The following is a 22,428-nucleotide window of genomic DNA, read 5'->3' as shown; positions in this document are numbered from 1 at the left end:
ATTAGTAGAAAACCCAATTTCTTCAGAGTAAAGCTGTGCATGTACTTAGTTAAAAACACTTGAACATTAGATGAGATTAGAGAATCGGGTCAGAGTAAGACAAAAGGTGTAATTTTTTTTTAATTTTTTTATTGTTACATTAATCACCATAGATTACATCATTAGTTTTTGATGTAGTGTTCCATGGTTCATTGTTTGTGCATAACACCCAGTGCTCCACACAGAACGTGCCCTCTTTAATACCCATCACCAGGCTAACCCATCCTCCCACCCCCCTCCCCTCTAGAACCCTCAGTTTGTTTTTCAGAGTCCATCATCTCTCATGGTTCGTCAAAAGGTTTAATTTAAATTTGTTTGTCATATTCAATAATGTACTTAAAGAGACAGAACTTTTGCTAATACATAACACGCTTTTCTATTCTTCAAAAAAGTCATTTTCTTCCAATGCAAAACTGGGCTATTTTTGTTTATTATGTTATGTTAATCACCATACATTACATCATTAGTTTTTGATGTAGTGTTCCATGATTCATTGTTTGCGTATAACACTCAGTGCTCCATGCAGAACGTGCCCTCTTTAATACCCATCACCAGGCTAACCCATCCCCCCACCCCCTCCCCTCTAGAACCCTCAGTTTGTTTCTCAGAGTCCATAGTCTCTCATGATTCGTCTCCCTCTCCGATTTCCCCCCCTTCAGTTTTCCCTTCCTTCTATCTTCTTTTTTTTTTTAACATATAATGTATTATTTGTTTCAGAGGTACAGGTCTGTGATTCAACAATCTTATGCAATTCACAGCGCTCACCATAGCACATACCCTCCCCAATGTCTATCACCCAGCCACCCATCCCTTCCACCCCCGACTGGTCCAGCAACCCTCAGTTTGTTTCCTGAGATTAAGAATTCCTCATATCAGTGAGATCATATGATACATATCTTTCTCTGATTGACTTATTTCGCTCAGCATAACACCAGTGCTCCAGTTCCATACACATCGTTGCAAATGTCAAGATTTCATTTTTTGTAATAAGGGTTGTAAAGTGCCAAGAATGTTGAATGTTAAAAATGTGAGACCTGGCAATAGAATGGCATATAATGAATTGTGGTGTCACAACTGACTGGTTATGAAAATTAGCTAACCATGGTGTACCTCAGTGTCCTCATCTGTAAAACAAGAATAATTATAATATCTCTCTTTTAGATTGATGTTAACTTTGAGAAATAATACCTTTGAGGAACTTAGTTCAAAGCCTGGTCCACCGTAAACAGTTAACTAGTGTTAATCACTACTATTTTAGGAAAACTCATAGTGTGTGCTAAACGAGAACATGGAGCCTGGAGCCAGACTTTCCAGGTTTAAACCTCAGCTCTAACACTTATGAGCCATGGGATTGTGTGTTAAATTAAAATTCTTTGTGTGTCCACCTTCCCATCTCTAAAAGGGTGTAATAACACTTACTTTTTTTATTGTTATAAAGATTCAAAATGTCACTATACGTAATCCATTTTAAAAAATACCTGGTATTTGTTAAGCCATTTATTTTCCCTAATCCAGTGAATTAATCTGAACAGTTATACATGATTGAAACCTAGACACCCTTGAAACCTCATATGATTTCCCATATCATATAGGTTATTACTATTTAAAGTTTTACTAGCTACCACATGGCACCTAACAAATGCCAAGTACTTTTTAAAATGAAGACACCAGGTTTGAAGAAAAACTGAGTATGATTATGTATGTACTGAGTTCAGTTCCCTTTGAGCCAACTAAGTGCAATATTGAGTAAGCATTTGGATATAAAGGTTGGGAACTTAGATAAGTGTCTAAAGTAAATTTAGACAAAATGGTGATTCTAGCAATAAGAAGGTGGCCTCTGGAATACAGATAAAAATTGAAGCAACAGTCATGGATGACAGAGTTTACATTAGAAAGCCTATAAAGGGAGAAAAAACTGAGATTTTAATTAAAACTCCAAATACAGTTTCTTAGAAAATTCTTTTGACTCCTCTAAGCAGGTACCCAGGCCAGGAAGCATTATATTTCTATAGATTTTAATGCCATGATAAGCATTGGCTTATGAGAAGTGGGATCAGTTACAAATCTGTATGCAGTCATTGGGAACAGAGCTTCTTCCTTTCTCCTTCGCTAGCCTGGCACTGAACAAATGGTTATGAGCCCATTGGTTATGATTCACTGTAGGTAGTTCCTGCAGTATTGGGCATGGACCATAATAGGGAACTTAGGAACTTAGGAAAAGTAAGGATTGGGCTCAAGCAGTGGGATGGAGACTTACAAAACTGAACTAGAGAACAAAGGTTGAGAATCAGGGAAGGAAATTTCCACAAATCAGAAATACTTGTTTTAGGATTCATGAAGACTAGCCTTTGTGAATCTTCTGCATTCCATTCACACTCTGCATTTGATATTGGTTCAGGGTTTGGCCTGAACTGTTCCCTTTCTGCTTCTATTAGTTTATGTTTCAAAACAATTCTCTTCCATTTTCCTGCCCATCAAAATTCCTTGTTTTATCTTCCTGTTTCTAATGTAGTGCAAATCCCTTGGAGGATTTATTTTTCTATAATGAATATTAAAGACAAAAATCAGAAAATAAAACTATTCCCTTTAACTCCACTTCTCCCTCCAGTATACCTTTAAGCTTGTAGATCTTAGATTCACAGAAAAGACACCTAGGAGAAATTTGGAATGAATGAACACATGAACAGGAAAGAAGGAAGGAAGGAACGAAGGAGCAAAGGAGGGAGGGAGGAACGGAGGGAGGGAGGAAGGGAAGGAGGGAAGGGTTGGTTTACTTTGTACAATTCAGTCACGTTATTCAATCTGAAGCTTAATAGTCTGCATGAAATGAGGTAGGGGAGGAAAGTATCGGGGGCTGTGAAGGTGAATGGCAGTAGACCTAGAGAAGAAGTAATGGTAGTAAAAGCTGAGGGAGACAGAAGAGAACAGAAGTTTATTTCCCCCTTTTCTGTCCCTTTCCTACTTACCATTGTAACAGTCCACAAGACATGCCTCAAAATTAGTATATATTCACATACCTCCCTGAGCACACATACCCACAAGCATAATATAAAAGCTTGGCATTTGCCATTATAAATGTTCATAATTGTTAGCATTAACTCTAATTTTAATAATTTTTAGGTCAGGGAAATGGGTTTTTAACTTTAAGGTCAAGTTGTTTTAGCTCAAGGAAAAAATAAGTTTTCCTAAATCTCATTTATTTTTTGAATTACACATAATCTTAATTCCTCATTCTTGTTCCACATCCCCTTGTTTGATGCCAAGTAAACTTGCATTGATAGCAGCCAATTCTGGACATTTTTTTTGCTGGCTGCCAGTGGCTGGGCTGAAAACTGGTTTCACCAGTCTGATTATTTAGTGAAAGATGAACAATGACATGATACATTTTCTGGTCAATTAGTCATGGCTGGGCCCATTTTGAGTGTTAGCTTTCAATCTCTCCAGAATTATAAAACCGGAATTGGGAATATTAGCCTCTTAGTGCTCTTTCCTGATTGCCTATCAGAGAGAAGATACTGGATTCTCAATGGCTGTGGAGGGGTTGTGATTAAGGCAAAAGAATCTTAGAGACCCTGGTAATCTGGAGAGACTACTAAAAGTTGAAAATTTAGTCTACTTGATGTATATATTTCTTTGGAACAAGTACCTTTGAGTTGAATGTAATAATTGTTCTCTTTAAATGACAATTGTTGTACTCTTACATAAAGGATAGAATAAGGAAGTAGCAGACCCACATAATCTGAAAATAATGGGAAAAAGATGTCTAGAAATATATAGATACAGAACTAATGAGTTGTCAAGTGGGTTCCCAAAGGTAGTGTATGGAAGGCATCATGCCTGATACATAAAGAGACTATATGATGATTGTTGGCTGTGTAAACAAATTATCACATGCATGTTAATCCTAAAGCAAGGCACTAATACTTCCCAATGCAATGTTCCTATTTGTTTATACTTCTTTACACCTTTAGTTCATTCCTTTCTTTCCTTTCTAATGCCTTTCCCCCCATACTCTCACATAATACTTTCATTTTCATCTTTCAGTTGTTCTTCCCTACGTGTTGATCAGATTGTTGCCCAATCTGCATCTCAGACAGTATAGTCATATAATCCTATAAAATGCATATTTCTAACTCTTGAACTGATTTGTTTTCCTGAAACTAGTCACAAATATTTAGGTTCCAACTGCAAGACAACCTCAGTGTAGCCAGTGGCATATCCTCTGGGCTCCCATATTGCAATTATCTGTGTTCAAGTCTATCTCATTTAAAAAGTTGTAAACTCCTTGAAATAAGGCACTATGCGTTATTGGTATTTTTCTCCCCAGTGTTTTGTGCTGTGCTGGACTCTTATTTAACACTGAATGAGAAACACTGAATTAAAAAGTGGATGGGAAATTTCCAGTGGTGAGAGGAGAGAGAGGAATGGGATATAACGTTCTTCTACACACAAATAAACATCAGTTAAATGCTCAGGCAGAGCTGGAACAAACAACTGTAATGAATTTTAACCGTTGTAATCGTTCCAATGTGTCTAGACCAATGCCTAAACTTTAAAAAAGAAAAAGAGCCACATTCAGAGAATCCACACACTCGGTACAAAAAACTGGTATTTGTCTAGTATAACAGGATGACCTAAATTAAAGAAAACTCCTCTGATTCCATCAACACTGCAAATGAGACTTTCCTGCACTTATGATGAGGAAGCCCATTTATCATTATTTGTTTTATTACTAATAACAGGCTCTTTGCGCCTACACACAGGGATGACAATAGCAAAGGAAGCAATCACTGGGAAAAATACAGACTATACAATACTGCCATCTTTACCATACATTAAGGGTAATTGCAATAAATTGTTATTACCCTTAAAATCAAGTCTTTGTTCCAGTGTTCCAGGAAGAAGAGCAGATTTATCAAATAGTTTCCACTTTGCAATGAAAGGCAATCACTAGAAATTTGGTTAGACCACTTAAAGTTATTTAATAGTCAAAAATGTTAAAGTCCTTTGGAGATTTTCTAGTTAATAGAATTAACCTGTAGTGTAATTAGACATGTCTGAATTAAAGTCCTCTTTCAATGATAATACCTGCAGTAGAAGTAGTCTCCAGGGATAAAGAGATTAGTATTCACATTAGTGGTAAATTTGCTATCAGAACCACATTTATTCTTTTGGTTATTCATCCCTGAAGGATTCTACAGCTGGGTAGATTTACCAGGTTTGCTCTTTCTCATCAACTCTTTTGCCTATTTTTATTACAAGGAATATTGCCTTCCATCATGATTTCCTCATCTGAACTTTAATGACAAAATGATCCACCTTGTCTTTTTCTTGCCCCTATTCAGAAATACGGGGATGGTACAAGCAAACACAACACAATCTCTCCAACAAGCTTGAAAATTAGCTAGGGCGTTTTTAAGAAATTACTCAAATCACTGTAGCCAAATTCATGCTGGAGTTTCTGAGGATGACCTAAATACCTATGCCTGCACTTCATCTCTTTTAGGCAATCTTCCCAAATTAATTACAAGAGTGTGGATGACTCCAGGACACCCAGTAATGTTTCAACATCACCATGTTTATGAAGAGCTAATAGCTAAGGTGCACTCATTTATCTGTTTCTAATATTAACACAAACGCAAATATATGTACATATATTTTTCATGTCTTTTTTAGTAAGTTTTATATTAACTATTAGGTTTCCCAGAAAGAAGTTACGTGTTCACTTCTTCAAAATTCCTTTCTGTATTGTGTTGCACTCTACAGGATAAGTACCTTATCAGTGGATGTTTACTGAATCTCTTTTATTTGCCATTGTAGGTAACATAAGCCATATATTTTCTTCTTCGGAAGACTTTCAAACCCACGTGCCTGCACCTGTTTGGCCTCAGAGAGCCCTACATGACTTACATTTATGGTCTTATTTAGTACAATAACACAGACTGTGAGTTGGAGTTTAAAATTTGAGGTTTACATTGTATTACAAAATAGTTGTGTTATTTATCAGCTACTCTCTGAACTCCTTTGTGTCTTCCTGGTCATCCAGGACATAAGTATACATAAGTTCTATGCATTGTAAACAAACAAACAAACAAGCACTACACATTACCTAAAGCTCCGTGGAATGGAAAATGATAGTGTTATCTACTCTCCCTTTTAAGAATCTTTGTGGCCAAATCAGATGTGATATCACCCTTAACCTTCTTCTAGACTTCTGGGTTTCTTTGTTTATACAACTTCACTGTTCTATTTTTTTAATTTTTTTATTAACATACAATGTATTATTTGTTTCAGGGGTACAGGTCTGTGATTCATCAGTCTTACACAATTCACAGCGCTCACCATAGCACATACCCTCCCCAATGTCCATCATCCAGCCACCCCATCCCTCCCACCCCCTCCACTGCAGCAACCCTCAGTTTGTTTCCTGAGATTAAGAGTCTCTGATGGTTTGTCTCCCTCTCTGGTTTGGTCTTGTTTCATTTTTCCCTCCCTTCCCCTGTGATCCTCTGTCTTGTTCTCACTGTTCTATTTTGTGTCATGTTTACGGCCTATTTAGATTTATGTTATATTCTATAGCAAATTTGTAATTCCACACAGTAACTTCGTTATACATATTTTGTACCTTCAGTATGATTAATTTATTATTTGAACTTTACAATTTTTGTGGTGAGGATCAAGTAAAATAAATCATATGAAAATGTTGTAAACCATAATGGGCCGTACAACTGCAAAGTAGCCCAACGTGTGTTGAATACATGTTGGCTATATAAAGGGAATTTGCTTTTCCTCTTTCAAAAGTAGCTACATAAAATTAAAGATAATACATATTCAAATTCAGAATGTACTAGAGGTTGTATGTTACCTGATTTAATCCTCACAAGAAGATTAAGTATCTCCATTTCCTAATGAAGTAAATGAATTTCAAGAGATAAGTAAATGTTCAAGTGTACAGTACAGGTTTTTTGTATTTTATTCACTCACATACCTTCTGAAGTTAACATTCATACTCTTTCTTCTGTCATGAATTACCTATTAGGATTACTGTGTAACTTAACTGATATAGGGCAGGCAAATTTTCTACTTTTTAATATCAAGCACTATATAAAATAAATTACTTTCTCTGAAACCAAGGGAAGTCTAAACAATATTGTGTTCTCCTATTTTCACCAGGGTACATGAGTTTACATAGAGGACTGTAAGATTATTCAGTCAACCTCAAGTCAGATAGTCCCTTAAGACTTAGTTTCTGTTCTAATCATTTAGATGGTATTATTGGAAAGTTTTCTGGGTCCCATCTATAGAAACATGTCTCCAGCTTATAGACAAATGATTAAAATTTCATAATGATGGAATTGTGTCTCTGTTACCATATCTAGCATAGAACTTGGCACATAGATAGTACTCAGTAAGAGAATACTCATTAAATGAGCAAGTGAGGGAACTGTGGGAGAGAATAAAGACAGCAGTGTGTTGTAGGAAATGGATTATGACCAGTGGTTGGGTGACTTTGGCTAGAAGGTCGTATCATTTACCAACAACCGGAATGACTTCCAAAAGTCATCTAATTTGTGAGCTTCTGGGTTTTGTTTTGTTTTGTTTTTCATTTTCAAAGTCTTATTATATCTCTAATATCCCTTCTAGCACAAACATTTTCAAATTCTCTGGATTGTTCAAGAAGGTACCAATGTCCTTCATTCTTTCAATCACAAAATTTAACCTGATATTAATACATGATGAACTTCACAATCTCTGATGAATAGCATAGCCCACTGGCTATCCCCTAGTTTCCAAGTTCTAATACAATCTGGGACATCCTCCTTGACCTCCTTTTTTGGTGAGACCATTGCCTATTTTTTGCTCTTTGAGTTTTTTCCCACCAGCCGTCTCACCTGACTTTAGTCTGTGATACTACTAATAAAGCCCAATTTAATGTTTTAAACATGAACAGAAATAAAGCCTACGGGAAATATAGATGGATGATGAGTGTGTTAGAATACTTTAGGTGACCCCTCCTGAATCACAGTATCTTAAAAGAAACAAAAATAATGTAAAGAACTGTGAATGGCCTCGGATTTTATCCTTTTTGTGAGCTAACAAAGTAGCCTACAACAGTTTCACAGATGCTGACACTGGACACAAGATTCCTGTGTTGGAGACAAGAGATTTTACTACTCAAAGCACAGCAGACAGCAAGAGTTACTTGTTTGTATCAGTTCCCCTTTCTCTGCAGGTCCCAAGAAGTGATGGCAAGTGTCTCAGGTGTATGAAGCATTCACAATGGGCCTATGCCACAACTGAGGAAAACAGAGCTAAAAAAAACAAAAAACAAAACAAACAAACAAACAATACTATACAGGTTGCTTAAAACAAACCTGTTCAATCTTTGCCCCAGAAGGAGACATTATCTTTATTTTCCTGGTCAGGAAACAAATCTCCCTTCTGCCCTAAAGGGAGATGCTACCTATATTATCCAGGGCTGTTTGCTATACAAAAGGATAGTCTAGGACAAAAATAATCACAAGGCCATAGAGAATTATTCCCCGATAATACATTCCTTACTTAAACTACACATCTATCTTGGGTTCCTCAAGGTTATCTGTTTAGTGTAGTCACTCAGAGGCTCATAATGACAGTGGTTCCTTCTAGCCATTTGCTTTTTAGGGTATCATTCCTAAGCAAAAGCCCAGCAAATTTTGACACTCTAAACTTCTACTCAGAAGGGACACATGCTGCTTCAACCTACATTTTTTTTTATTTGTAAAAGCAAGTGACTGATTCACAAATATTTTTCAATTATTTACCCAAGAAGTGGACAGCCAGGAATGATAGGTAATCAACACTAATAACAGAAACAGCTGAATTCCAAACAGAATGAACCACCATATCCAAATTATGCTAACAAGTTATTTTTTGCTTGAAGAAGTTCTCAAAAAGCCACAATAATCTGCCATTAGGTTCTATGAAATTGGGCAATTTTAAAAAAAATATTTGTACATATTTAAACCTGCAAGAAAAATTTGATACATTAGATAAAAAATTAACAGTACCCCTCTAGGCACCCTGTGTGGGCTAATAATGTGCTGGGTGCTAAGGGTCAAATAGTGGCCAAGATGATCCTGCCCTCAGATAGTTAACATTTTAGTATGAGGGACAGAAAGCAAACAATCAAATAAACAAAATAATTATAGTTTATGGCAAGTGCTAAGAAAAAAAGAAAACAGAGTATCATGGATTGAGAAGACTGAGGTCATCAGATCATCCCTATACAAATTTTGGTGGGTGGAGGTTCCTCAAAGGGTTCTAAATGGAAAACATCAAATGATAAGCTCCCGAATTGTGATAGAGCTAGATGTGTTACTTATCCGTGACCTCAAAAGTTCAAAAAACTTGGGCAACTTCTCCAGAGAAACAATTAATTAATAGGAATAAATATAAAAATCTTTGCTCTTTGGTATAACCACTCATGCCCAGAGTTGGACTGATGAGGCTTAATAGTAGCACATGTGAACATGACTTTGGGATTTCAATTGACTTTGAGATCAATATGTTTTAAAATACTGTGTGTCAAAAATGGGACTCTATAATAACATATGGTGCCCAGAAGAAAACAGAAGGATAATTCTACTATGTTCTGTAAAGTTGGACTTCATTCGGTTCTAGAAAGACATCTAGCTTTGTGAAACACTGGAATTTGTACAGCCTAAGGATATATGTGGTTTTAATCAAGACTATACCAAACCCAGAGGATATTTAGAAATGCATTAGGGCTATTTAGTAGTTGTCTCAATAAGTTATAAATGCCACTTGGAATTTAAGAAAAGGGGCAAGAGTACTAAGCAACTGGCATTACATGGGGGGATTTCCACACTATGAAGAATTATCCCTCCCAAAGTTCTAATGTATCCCCTTTGACAAATACCAGTTTGTGTGTGTGTATAAGATATTTAATTATATAATTAACAATTAAATATTATATATAATAATTAATTATGTAATTATATAATATATGTTATATTGTATATATTATATATTTTAGTTTATGCAGAAACACCTGATAATATTTAATTTGAGGAAGAGAATAACTGTTGTCTCATACAGAAGCCAGTCAAGCAACAAAGGCTTCTGTGTAGCAGCAAACTGAGATGAGGTTAATGGAATTTCCTGGGAAGGAAAGAGAAAAGCAGATTTTAACTCATTGTAAGGAATAGATGTTTAAGGTTTAAAATCAGAAAAAAAAAAATCTGGGAAAATGGTCATTCTAATTCATTGACTTCCCTTTGATGTAACCATTTTATTAAGGTTCAACTTATCTATCCCTTGCTTAGCACAAACTGGAAGAATTTGACTTTGTCCAGATAAGAGCCAAAATTTCCTATTTTTGACCATCTCTGCCTTGTATAAAATGCAGGTCAGCTATATTTAAAGAAGATAATTCCTCTGCTTTTACACTCAAAGGCTAGCTGCCAATAGCTCTTCTTAACTTATAGAGAAAACCAGAAGAGTCTAATTCTAGGATTCTGATTTTATATGCAATCTTTTTCTAAAATAACTTTACTTCACATATGCAGACTTGATTTCCTTGGTAGAAGTTAAGCTAGATGTTGCTATGGTTTATTTGACATTTGGAACATTTGTAATATTATGCTTCTTGCAGTTCAGAGAGGAGATTCTTGATAAATATATTTGACTAATTACTATTTAATAATTACTTGTATCAAAATATAAATTTGATTTTTATGCTACTTTTGTCCAGAGTTTGATGAATAACAACCACAACCTCATTTATTGGTGTACTGGAGAATTAGATAAAATTTACATTATGTAAATTTAGCTTAAATACAAGGTTTTCATTTAGTTAAAGCACCTGATGATGGACAAGAATGTATGAAAGGAAGAAACAATCTGGAAGAAAATGTTTAGGGTTTCTGTTAGACCTGAATGAAGTATTGAGACCAATTAAGTAAAACCTGTCCAGGTAGTTGTGGGACTTATCTTAGCCAGGCAATAATTTAATATACATCGGACCCAGCAGGATAGTCTAACACTCTCCACTCTGGGATAACAGAGTGATTTGGAGAGCACTGTTTTAGCATGACTTTGTAAGATTTTCTACCAGACTGTCCATATACAATTTTTTACTTTTTTTCAAGTTTTAGATGTCTCTTTGATGTGGTACGGAAGTAGTGTGGGTTTGAAAGACAATGAGCATGGGGGAATGAGCTCATTGAGGAAGCAGGAACAAAACACTTGCTTCTGAATTATTTTGAAACTTTTCAAAAATATAATCTCCTGAAAAAGATCATCATACAATCTCAAAATTAATTTCCAAAGAAAGATTTCAAAACTGTTTTTGAGCAATACTGTTATGGTTTGATAAAACATGTAAACTCTGAAGGTTTGCAATTTAAAGGAGAAATATCATTTGAATGTATGCTTCATAATAGCTTTGCCAAACGCTTTTGCATTATTTTACATTCATTATTCATATTCCCATACTCTATTTTGAGAAAGCTATCAGGAGGTTTGCTATCTGGAGTTGAAATTCAGTGGGAGGAGTCCCAATATATAGTTCTTGTTTTTTCAAAGTTAAAAGATAAAATTATATAAAGAATATGTGTCTTCTGTGTCATCCTGACCTCTGTTTTTCCTTCCAGATGAAAACTTGTTTAGGCACGCCACCCTACAGAGATGGAATTACTAATCTAATTTTTCTACTTCTTCCCTTTTGGAGAAAAAAGTAAACAAAAGTGGTTCCCTGCTTTTCCAAACATTTGTCTTAACTGAGGAGGTCATCTCACTTGGGGAGGCCCACCACAAGCCATTATTACCTATAATGGGATAAGGAAATCTAATGCCCTATGTTGTCAATTTACACTTAATCAGTAACAAAGAATATTTTGAACTCCAGATAGCTTACTTTGGTCTAATGTATCATTTGTTCAAAATGTGGGGGAAGCAAAGGCTATTATTTATTGAGTACCCTGAAAGAGCAACACCTAATTTCTTTGTTCTTCAGAATACAATCCCTCATCCCTTCATATGCTTCTAGCTCTTTTGGATGAATGTGTTCCTATTTTCTCTGAATTTAGTAATAATCTTTAGAAAGTCAGTTGTTCTCTTATAATGAAATAACACAGGGTTTTACTTGCTTATTACTACTCTTTCCTCTATAGGGTAATATGAAATACATTTCTTAAATTCCAAGACCTTCTAGAGTATTAATGTCAAGTTGAGAAGGCTGGTGATATTTAATTCTAAATTATTTCTGTTGTTTTATCCTAATATTTGGTTCAGTAATCTCTAGCTCTTAATCTTTAAGAGTAGACAAATTTCATCAAATGTTACACGGCCCAGCTATGCACAGCTTAGAAAAATGTCCACTATTACCCCACCTCACCCTCTGTAACTTTACTTCAATTTTCTAAGTAACTTCTGTGTCCACAAAAGCTTTGCCAATAAGCTTTCCACTTGACTAGAAAAGGAAAAATATCATATTACTAAGTATCCACCAGAATGTTAGAATTATTAGAAATAAAATAAGAACAACAACAAAAATATCAGAGCTACAGCAAAAGCATATTTCAAGCTGACAAGACCTAATGTTATATCATTAGAAACCTATAAAATGTTTCGGTAGAAATATTAAAAAAACAAATAATAAGTATATACTCATTCAAACTCACAATCACTCTGATACTCTAAGCAAACTTTTCTGAAAACTCTTCAGGATATTAGAAGTTGAAGCATGTTCACTTCAAATTTTCTGTAAATAGTTACCTTTCTAATTTGTCCAAATTCAAAGGACAAAGTAACTATGTTGGCATCATGAAAATCCTGGTTTACAGTAGACCTTCATTCATGCACTCCTATTTTTATACACTGCCTTCTACTGTATTTCCCCTTGCCATCTCCAGCCTCAATGATAAGGACAATATAGGACTGATAATAGATATTACCAAGGAATATAAAATTATTCATAAATAGTTATGTAACATAAGTCTATTAATCATGTGTAATACTTCCAACACCAAATCGGTTGACAAATCAAAGTGATAATATCATGACTGAGGTAAGAGAAAGTTTACCAACAGCAGAACAACTTTTTTAGTCTAGATTATTTTATGGAGACCCTCCTGCTGACCAATCATAGATAACTCTAAGAAGAGATCTTCATTACCTGTATGATGGGCCCCTAAAAGAGTGCTAGAATACAGTTTGAATTAAGCCAAAAGTGAAAAGTTTGTACATGGGGGGGGGGTGCTGGGAGAAGACACACACACACACACACACACACACACACACATATATATTCCCCTCTCCAGGTCAACCACCAGCATGAATTTCAAATTTGAAAGTATCTGTAACTTTTCTTTTTAATTTTAACAGTACTAAAGTAACTATATTCATATTCTCATTCCCAGAAGTATGTTTTTTCATTAAACCTAGGAGTCATTTAGATGACTCTCAGTTTTCATTCATAAGTATATATACTGAAAAACTCCAGGAAAAAGACCAATTATAACATGAAAAAAGGACAATGACAATGAATAGATTGTTTCAATAAATGGGGAAAATGAAGTAGAATCTCAGATTCATTCATCTCTAATATCTTAATGAAATGGGTGGGGGGCGGGAAAATGTCATGATCAGGAAGGTGGTTTCTCCAGGGTAAGGCTTATCCACTGTACTTTGGCTGTGCTTACCCCAGCAATTTCCCCAAATATGGGAAATTTGGTTGCATAATTTGTTGAAGAGGGGAACTGCATTCATACTTTTTGGAGTCTTCTTAGAAGCACTACGGTAAGGTCTCTGAGACAAAGTCTGAGAATTTGTGCTCCTTTCTCTTTTTAGTGCTTAGCCTATCCATGCTTTGGTAAAGTTGCTTTTGTGTTTCTCTCTTCCCCCTGGGGACAAAAGGGAGTCACACCAATGTGGACTCACAGGAACTGGTTTACTCTCCTGCCTGAAACAACAAAACAATACAGCAACAAAACCACACAAGATCCACAAAATGCATCAGGCAAAGAGGACAGCCATCCTGAAGACATGGAAATACACAGGTGAGTGGAGCCCTACAGTTGCTCCAAGTTACTGCCTCCAGAGAGTTTCCAAGCAAGGCACAGGGGAGAGAAACTGAAGAGAAGCCCAGTAGACCTGGTAGAGTTGAGGACACTGAGCTGAGAGTCCACAAGACAGTGTATGGGGGAGGACAGTCCTGCAGAAAGTCAACTGGTGAGATCTGTGGAGGGGCCCTACCCCATGCAGCAGGGTCTGGCTCAGGGCCTCCATGGGAGGCAATGACCCAAATTCAGAGGCAATCATTTGAAAGCATTAGAGGAAACAGGGCCTGGGGCTCACACAGCATTGGGAATAGTGCCCATCCCCAAAAGATAGACTGAAAAAAAGGAGCTCCTGAAAAATGTCTCTTAATTCATGAGGCACAGAGTGGAGGATTCAGAGAGGTCTTGCCATTGGAAACTCATCATTAGCCCTCCACTGAGAACTGCTCTGGACCACCAAACAAATCATTAAAGCAACACCAGAAATGATCAAACTGTTTCTAAGTAACTTAAATGCATCCCTGAACAAAGCTCAAAATTACAGAAAATGCAAAAATATCCAGCAACCAACAAGGTAACATTCACACTGTCTGGCATTCCATCCAGGAGTGTGAGGTATGCTGAGAAGCAGGAGACATATCCCTCATGAGAAGACAGATTAACCATTTGAAAATGACCCAGAGCTGACACAGTTGCGAGAATCACCAGAGAAGGACATTTAAGTGTTTATTATAACTGTATTCCATCAGTTCAAAACATTCAACAGACCTACAACTATATGGTCAACTAATCTTCAACAAAGCAGAAAAGCATATCCAATGGAAAAAAGTCTCTCCAACAAGTGGTGTTGGGAAAATTCGACAGCAACATACAGAAGAATGAAACTGGACCCCTTTATTACACCATACACGAAAATAAAATCAAAATGGATGAAGGACCTAAGTGTGAGACAGGAAACCATCAAAATCCTAGAGGATAACATAGGCAGAAACCTCTTTGACCTCAGCTGCAGCAACTTCCTACTAGACACGTCGCTGGAAGTAAGGGAAACAAAAGCAAAAATGAACTATTGGGACTTCATCAAAATAAAAAATTTCTGTACAGCAAAGGAGAAAAATCAACAAAACTAAGAGCCTGCCTACAGAGTGGGAAAAGATACTTGCAAAGGATATATCTGATATAAGGTTAGTATCCAAAATCTATAAAGAACTTACCAGACTCAACACCCAAAAAACAAAAAATCCATTTCTTAATGGGCAGAAGACATGAATAGACACTTTTCCAAAGAAGACATCCAGATGGCTAACAGACAGATAAAAAGATGCTCAACATCACTTATTATCAGGGAAATACAGATCAAAACCAGGATGAGATACCACCTCACACTTGTCAGAAGGTCTAAAATTTACAACACAGTAAACAACAGAAGTTGGTGAATTGCAGAGAAAGGGGAACCCTCTTGCACTGTTGGTGGGAATACAAACTGGTGTAGCCACTCTGGAGAACACTATGGAAGATCCTCAAAAAGTTAAAAATAGATCTACCCTACAACCCAGCAACTGTACTACTAGGTATTTACACAAAGGTTACAAAAATACAGATTTGAAGGGGCACATCCACCCCAATTGTTTATAGCAGCATTATCAACAATAGCCAAACTATGCAGAGAGCCCAACTGTTCATTGACTAAATGGTTAAAGAAGATGTAGTATATATACACAATGGAATATTATTCAGCCATCAAAAAGAATGTAAACTTGCCATTTGCAACAACGTGGATGGAGCTAGAGTGTATTATATTAAGTGAAATAAGTCAGTCAGAGAAAGACAAATATCATATGCTCTCGTCCATATGTGGAATTTAAGTAAAAAAACAGATGAAGATATAGGAAGGGGGAAAAAAGGAGAGAGGGAAATAAACCATGAGACTCTTAATGATAGAGAACAAACTGAGGATTGATGGATGGATAGGGGGACAGGCTAGATGGGTGATGGGTATTAAAGAGGACACTTGTGATGAGCACTGGATGTTGTATGTAAGCGATGAATCACTAAATTCTACTCCAGAACCCAATATTGCTCTGTATGTTAACTAAAATTTAAATTAAAAAAATATAATTAAAAAAAAGTTATAGGAATCAAAACATCAGGTCATAAAGAAGTTTTACCTATGGTGGATATTTATATATTCCAACTTGCTCTTTAATATGCAATTAGTTTGAAATCTAAATATTGTATATAATAAGTGGTTTATAAATTGTCAATGTGATTAAACAGCATGCTTTCCATTTTATCAGAAAAAAATCAAACCTTGCCATAAATGTATCATTAAAAAGTGTATTTAAATCCAGGTATGAAGAAGTAGTTTGTAATCTCACTTAAAACAATGATGTAAGTTTGGGGGAAAGCTGTTTGAAGAGATTTGGAGACCAATCAGGCCCTAGAAATCTTAAAGGGCTAAAATGGAGAAGGTGAAATATACAGAGGGGAGCCCCATATTTGCTACACTTTTATCTCTCAGAGCATTCGCTATTTAAAATCAAGTGCCATAGAGAAGAAATAGAAAACTGTGTAAGTTGAGCTTGTGGAAGATTCTCTTGACTGAGTAGAAAAAGACTAGATTTTGGTGCTACTAAAACAGGATATAAGAAGACAAGTTTCCAAACTGTGTTGTTGTGATTTGTAATAAGAAATATATATTTGATCTTCATTCCTGTTCCTGGCAGCAGCCCCTAAAACCCTTGTAATGTCCTAAGTGATAAGAGCAATGGGAGAATTATTTGTCATGATATTTGGTATTTTGTCCTGGGTTCCTGAAATAGCTCCAGAGCAACAAAGGCAAAAAAAGTTTCTTTTGTTATGCATAACAAGCCCCCTTCAACCACACATGAGTTTATGTTAATGAGATGATTTTTGGAAAGTTCTTAGATAACCGCAGAATGAGGTTGCCAAGGAAACCAACCAGGGTGATTAAAGGGTTGGAACTTTCAGCCCCATCCCTGACCAACCTCTGCACTAGAAGGACTGTAGAGAGGAACTGAAGGTTGAATTAATCACCAATAGCCAATGATTTAATTAATCCTGCCTATGTAATGAAGCCTCCATAAAAATCCTAAACAATGGGGTTTGGAGGGTTTCCAGGTTGGTGAACACATGGAAGTGCTGGGAGGGCAGCATTCCCAGAGAGGGCATGAGCTCTGTGTCACTTCCCACATATCCTATGCATCTCTTCCATCTGGCTGTTCCTGAATTGCATCCTTTTATAATGAACCAGTAATCAAACAGGTAATACTTTTCCTGAGATTGTGAGCTGTTCTAGCAAACTATCAAAGCCAACAAGGGGATCATGGGAACTTCCAATTTATAACCACTTGGTCAGAAGCACTTATAACAACCTGGGACTTGGGATTGGCATTTGAAGTGGGGGTGGTCATTTAGGACTGAGCCCTAAGCCTGTGGGGTCAGTCTGCTTTAACCCCAGGTAGATATGTCAGAATTGAATTGAATTGAGGACACCCAATTGAAGAGAATTGAAGAACTACTTGGTTTGGGACATCCTCACACATCTGGTGTCAGAAATGAAGAATTCTGAAAGTAGACAGAAGAGGGTTTTCTTTTTGTTTGTTGTTTTGCTTGTTTGTTTTCCTTTCATAGACTTAAAGGAAAACCAGAGAAATTAGCCAACATTCTGCCTGCAGTTTTTTCTCAAGACATTTGCTGATATTTAAGCTGTGCATGTCAGGGACAGGAAGAAAAGAAAGAAAGCAAATAATAATAATAATGACAAAAACAATAATAGTAATAATAGACTAATAATAATAGTAGATAAAATAAAACTAACAAATCTGCAAAAAAGTCTAAAAAAATCCAAATAAAGCTTTCCTCTCACAAAAATCTGAAATCTATCCTTCAGATTTCTTAATCCCAATTTGTATCACCATTTGCTTGTATTTTATCTGTCTACTAGAAGAAACTGATATTCCCTCTACAATTTCTCATGTACAATCTCAGCATTTTATATAAATTTAATCAACATTCCACACAACATGACCAGATGACTGAAACAAAAGGAAAAAATAAATCAATAGAAATAAACCCACCTGCAATCCAATTATTGATATTATTAAATTATATAAAGTTTACAAATCTTAAATGTAATGATCGATATAATTTTACAACTATATATTTCTAAAACTATCACCCATATCAAAATGTAGAAAATTACCAGTTCATCAAAGCATCCATTATGCCCTATCCAAGTCTACATTCACCAAAGTTAACCATAGTAGTCACGGCTATCACCAAAGCTAAGATGTGTTTGGAGGAAAAAAATACAAACATACAAATAACAAAACATATCTTGGAAACATTTATAAACTTGAAAAGGTTTTTTTAAGGATCATTTGTAGCTTTAATTTTATTTATTTTTTAGGTTTCCAGATTGTATTTCAGATATCACATTGAATGTAATTGGCATGTCTCTACACTTTTATTTTAGAATGGTTTTACATCTTTCTTTGTCTTTCATGATATTAATATACTTGAGGAGTACAGGCCAGTTATTTAGTGGAATTTAACTCAATTTAGATTCAGCTGATGTTTTCTCATGAGTGTATTCAGATTATGCATCTTTGACAGGAACATTACAGAGAATGATACTTGTTCCTCTCAGTGTATCCTATCAGGAGGCACAGGTTGTTGGCTTGTGCCTTTATTCATGATGTTAAATTGATCACTTAGTTAAGATCCTGTCTGCCAGGTTTCCTCGCTGAGAGGTTCCTGGTTTCTCTTTCTAATTAATAGGTCATTTACAGAGATGCTTTAAAACTATATAAATATTATGTTCCTCCTCAACTTTATCGCACTAGTTCTAATACCCATTAGTGACAAATGCTTGGATCAATTACCAAAATGATTACAAAATTGTCTATAGAAGTAAACTGACATAAAACAAACCATTTTTTACCTTTGCTCACTTTTTTATGAAAAAAAATTGAATGGGGCACCTGGGTGGCTCAGATGGTTGAGCTTCTGCCTTCGGCCATGATCCCAGGGTCCTGGGATCTGGCCCCACATTGGGCTCCTGGCTCAGCGGGGAGCCTGCTTCTCCCTCTGCCGCCCCGCCCCACTCATGCTCTCTCTCTCTCTATCTCTGTGTCTCAAATGAATAAATAAAATCTTTCAAAAAAAAAAGATTGAATAATTTTTAAACTTTCTAAAATAATCATTAGGACATTCATTATTCTAAAAGGTATTTGGGGTTGAAATAATCCGAAAATATTAGTTAAAAACAATCACAGTAAGTTGTGTGCTTTAAGCTCCTATTGCAATCTCCTATTGCATAGGAGATTGCATCAACCTATGCACAAAAGGAACAAATTTATAAGATGGTGAGAGATATCTGTATAATTTTCCAGTTTGTTTGCATGTGTTTGGTTTCCATGGGCCTGTTACACCACAGGTAAAAGTAACAAGAATACTCACCGAAAGCAGTTTGTTTTTTATTATTCAAAGGACGCTAGGAGCTTAAATGAATTTGGGAATTGCTCAAATAAGGTTGATATTTGGGAATCAGGGAAATGAATGAGATTTTTCCCAGAGACAACATTTTACATAAGAACAGAAATGAGTTCAGAACAAATGCATGGGAAACACTGAGTTTTAAAAAAGGCATAAAGGAAGGAATTCAGAAATCATTCTCAAAGAGGTAGCAGAAGCATGAGAAAGTGGTGTTCCGGTATGCACAGTGAAGTTGGAAGGCACTGTTCCTGCTTTCAGAGAGCTGTGAAAATAAAGACAGAGGATTCACTAGGGTGCCTAATCTAATCTGGGCAGGGATGGTGGTCAGAGACTTCCAAAGAAAGGTACCACCTATGCTGAGATTCAAAGGAGGAAAGGGATCTGAGACATAATGTTCCAATTAGAGGGAACATCATGTAAGTAGGGATAAGGTAAGCTTGTGCAGGTCAAGCCACTGGGCTAATCACAGGCCCAGAACTAATCATAGTCTTACAGAAATAGGCAGAGACAAGAAATAGGAGGAGCCCTATATATCACAATTAAAAATTTGTATTTTGCCTGTATGAAATGGGGAACTAATAACCAGATTTACTCAAGGTAAGGAACGTTTTAGCTCAAGAAAAGACATGGTGTATTTTAAGAACCAACTAAACATCACAAGAGAGTAGGAGTCATATCCCAGATTTATCTGTTAATACCTGTAGGAATTTGGATAGGCTATTTTCTCTTTAAAATGGGAATAAGAATACCTACCATTCTGAGTTTTTGAGACATTTGAATAAAATAACTTTCATTGTCCCTGTACCTGAAAATGTGGTTATAGTCAGTTGTTCTTATTTTCCCCCTTTACTTTAAAAATACACTTTCCTCCTTATTAATTATATAATCTTCAAATTCTATAAAATATAAAAATCTTATACCATTTGCAGCACACCTCTCTGGTGCCCCACATCACTTTTCCTTAGCCCCTGCTCTTTTTAGCTGAAATTATGGTAGACAGTTCAAGTCAGGCTCCTCTCAATCTAACAAAATCCTGACTCAAAGGTGCACTGTTCATCCTTCCGCTGTATGCCAGGGTCTTCTTTGAGACTCTGATAGCCAGTGATTGTGCAAATGCTGGAAGGAACCCTCAAGAATGGGGGACAGAGACAGTGGATAAATATCCCATCCTCCCAACCTTCAGGCGAACATTGTATATGCTCCTCAAAGTCCCATTAGGAATCAAGGTCCCCTCTCCTTTGCCTACAGGACTGGCCTCATTAATGGATGGCATACAATGGCTTTTTATTTTCTATCATTCTTTCTGACTCCTTACTTATGCTTTCCGAGATAACCGCTAAACTACCTACTCCCAGGCTGATTTCAAGGAAAGCCAAACTGAAATTCTATCTCATTCTATTTCATAAGAACACATTTAATTAATTCTTTAATTCTATTACTTTAAATTGATAGATTTCTTCTCTATTCTCTTACTCTTTCCTATGAAATGTCATAACCCCAAAGCCATTTGGCCATCTAAAGTCACTACTTTTAACTCATAATTTAAAAAAAATTAAAAATCTGGTTAATTAGATCATCTCTAAAAAGATTTTCTAAAAATTGTTAATTGTATTAATCAAAGGTTTACTAAAATTTAATGCTTGACACATTTATTATTTATTTTTATTTAAATTCAATTAATTAGCATATAATGTCTTATTGATTTCAGAGGTAAAGGTCAGTGTTTCATCAGTCTTATATATTACCCAGTGTTCATTACATCACATGCCTCCTTAATGTCCATCACTCAGTTACTCCATCCCCCGACCCCACTGCCCTTCAGCAACCCTGTTTGTTTCCTATGATTAAGAGTCTCTTGTGGTTTGTCTCCCTCTCTGATTTTGTCTTGTTTTATCTTTTCCTCTCTTCCCCTATGAGCCTCTGATTTGTTTCTTAAATTCCACATGAGTGAGATCATATGATACATGTCTTTCTCTGATTGACTTATTTCACTTAGCAAAATACCCTCAAGTTCCATCCATGTCCTTGCAAATGGCAAGATTTTTTTTTTTTGATGGCCGAGTAGCATTCCATTGTGTATACACACACACACACACACAAAATGGACTATATATATATATATATATATATATGCACACCACATCTTATTTATCCTTTCCTCTGTTGATGGACATCTGGGCTCTTTCCATAGTTTGGCTATTGTAGCTATAGCTGCTATAAACATTGGGGTGCAGGTGCCCCTTCAGATCTCTACATTTGTATCTTTGGGTTGAATACCCAGTAGTGAAATTGTTGGGCCGTAGGGAAGCTCTAGTTTCAACTTTTTGAGGAACCTCCATACTGTTTTCCAGAGTGGCTGCACCAGCTTGCAGTGCCACCAACAGTGTAGGAGAGTTCCCCTTTCTCCACATCCTCGTCAACATCTGTCATTTCCTGACTTGTTAATTTTAGCCATTCTGACTGGTGTGAGGTGATACCTCATTGTGGTTTTGACTTATATTTCCCTGATGCTGAGTGATGTTGAGCATTTTTTCATGTGTCTGTTGGCCATTTGTATGCCTGCTTTGAAGAAATGTTTGTTCATGTCTTCTGCCCATTTCGTGATTGGATTATTTTTTCTTTGGGTGCTGAGTTTGATAAGTTCTTTATAGATTTTGGACACCAGCCCTTTATCTGATAAGACATTTGGAAATATCTTCCCCCATTCTGTCGGTTGTCTTTTGGTTTTGTTGACTATTTCTTTTGCTTGTTAGACAGTTTAGATTACCTTAAATATTAATATGAGTTTGAACCCTACAAATTACCA

General features: G+C 36.1%; 1 non-coding gene across 1 annotated transcript; it reads left to right on the top strand.

The window, feature by feature from the left end:
• The first annotated feature begins 13,670 nt into the window (after positions 1–13,670).
• LOC114221125 (U1 spliceosomal RNA) lies at positions 13,671–13,830 on the top strand. Its single transcript, XR_003611686.1, has one exon. It is a non-coding gene; the product is annotated as a U1 spliceosomal RNA (small nuclear RNA).
• The last annotated feature ends 8,598 nt before the right edge of the window (positions 13,831–22,428 follow it).

Source organism: Eumetopias jubatus, unplaced genomic scaffold, assembly GCF_037043125.1.
Source record: "Eumetopias jubatus isolate StellerSeaLion01/CBP00866 unplaced genomic scaffold, mEumJub1_p1.0 scaffold_1, whole genome shotgun sequence".
NCBI classification, from domain to species: Eukaryota; Metazoa; Chordata; class Mammalia; order Carnivora; family Otariidae; genus Eumetopias; species Eumetopias jubatus.
The sequence above is the reverse complement of the archived record's forward strand: the minus strand, read 5'-3'. Positions and strand labels throughout refer to the sequence as shown.